Source organism: Schistocerca nitens, chromosome 8, assembly GCF_023898315.1.
Source record: "Schistocerca nitens isolate TAMUIC-IGC-003100 chromosome 8, iqSchNite1.1, whole genome shotgun sequence".
Taxonomy (NCBI): Eukaryota; Metazoa; Arthropoda; class Insecta; order Orthoptera; family Acrididae; genus Schistocerca; species Schistocerca nitens.
In genome coordinates this window covers 311,876,221-311,878,566 of record NC_064621.1, presented here as the reverse complement: position 1 = coordinate 311,878,566, position 2,346 = coordinate 311,876,221, and positions in this window count along the sequence as shown.

Here is a 2,346-nt window from a genome sequence, read left to right as displayed (position 1 = left end):
CTCATGACCGGATCCAAACTTCCATACTTGTCAACCATCTGCCTACTACCTCCACTCGTGCATCCCTTATCCATATTCAAATACGGGGGAGGCATTTTGATCGAAAATCTCTTGCCGGTGTCGGCAGACAAATACGTTATTGCGATGCCTATGTCGTTCAAAAGTACGATGCACTGTTCCTGTGAACACGTATGCATGCCCGAAAGAACATTGCATCGTACTTCTGAACAACACAGGCACTGCAATATCGTATTACTAGTTACGCAAGGGAGACTTCACAAAGGCCAAGAAATCTTAGACCAAAGGGTAACAACCAAGGCCCATCTCCTGAGCTGGGAAGTGGGCACATGGCAGAATGGCTGGGACAACAGTGCAATAGGTCGAAGAGTTTACTAAAAATTCCCATGTATTCCAGGACGTCTTGCGCTTGGCCGTATGAACCCCAGTCAGGGCATGGTACGTTAGCTGCATAGATTTAACAGGAAAGAAAATGACTTCTGTCATTGTGGTCATATGAGGAACACCCCACCACATTATTTTTAACTGTGACGCCTATAATGGAATACAGACTAACCAATCACTATTCGAACTTTCAAGAAACAACGAATGGTGGCCTCTACAGTGAGGTGAAAAAAGTCGTGAGGTACCTACTAATGTCGTATCGGATCTCCTTTTGCACACGATTAGTGCAGCATGTCGACGTGGCATGTATTCAACAAGTCGTTGGAAGTCCCCTGCAGAAATACTGAACCTGCTGCCTCTATAGCCAATCACACTTGCGATGGTGTTACCGGTACAGGATTTTATGCAAAAACTGACCTCTCGATTATGTCCCATAAATATTCGATGAGATTCATGTCGGTAGATCTGGTGGCGAAATCATTCGCTCAAACTGTCCAGTGTGTTCTTTAAACCAATCGCGAACATTTGTGGCCTGGTGACATGTCGCATTGTCATCCATAAAAATTCCATTGTTCTTTGGGAACATAAAGTTCATGACCGGCTGCAAATTGTCTCCAAATAGCCGAACATAATCAGGATCCAGTCAATTTCATGAAAACGCAGCCTACACCATGATGGAAGCCCAGCAGCTTGCACAGTGCCTTATTGACAACATGGGTCCATCGCTTCGTGGGGTCCGCGTCACACTCGAACCTTACAATCATCTCTTACTAACTGAAATTGGGATTCATCTGACCAGATTACTGTTTTCCAGTCGTCTAGAGTCCAGCGAATATGGTCACGAGCCCAGGCGATGTGGTGCTGTAAGGCACTCGCGTCGGTCGTCTGCTGAAATAGCGGATTAACGCCAGATTTAGCCATTCTACCCTAATTAATGCGTGGAATGTCAGATCCCTTAATCGGGCAGGTAGGTTAGAAAATTTAAAAAGAGAAATGGATATGTTAAAGTTAGATATAGTGGGAATTAGTGAAGTTCGGTGGCAGGAGGAACAAGACTTTTGGTCAGGTGATTACAGGGTTATAAATACAAAATCAAATAGGGGTAATGCAGGAGTAGGTTTAATAATGAATAAAAAAATAGGAGTGCGGGTTAGCTACTACAAACAGCATAGTGAACGCATTATTGTGGCCAAGATAGACACAAAGCCATGCCTACTACAGTAGTACAAGTTTATATGCCAACTAGCTCTGCAGATGATGAAGAAATTGATGAAATGTATGACGAGATAAAAGAAATTATTCAGGTAGTGAAGGGAGACGAAAATTTAATAGTCATGGGTGACTGGAATTCGTCAGTAGGAAAAGGGAGAGAAGGAAACATAGTAGGTGAATATGGATTGGGGGGAAGAAATGAAAGAGGAAGCCGCCTTGTAGAATTTTGCGCAGAGCATAACATAATCATAGCTAACACTTGGTTCAAGAATCATAAAAGAAGGTTGTATACCTGGAAGAATCCTGGAGATACTAATAGGTAATATAATGGTAAGACAGAGATTTAGGAACCAGGTTTTAAATTGTAAGACATTTCCAGGGGCAGATGTGGATTCTGACCACAATCTATTGGTTATGAACTGCAGATTGAAACTGAAGAAACTGCAAAAAGGTGGGAATTTAAGGAGATGGGACCTGGATAAACTGAAAGAACCAGAGGTTGTAGAGAGTTTCAGGGAGAGCATAAGGGAACAATTGACAGGAATGGGGGAAAGAAATACAGTAGAAGAAGAATGGATGCTCTGAGGGATGAAGTAGTGAAGGCAGCAAAGCATCAAGTAGGTAAAAAGACGAGGCCTAATAGAAATCCTTGGGTAACAGAAGAAATATTGAATTTAATTGATGAAAGGAGAAAATATAAAAATGCAGTAAATGAAGCAGGCAAAAGGGAAT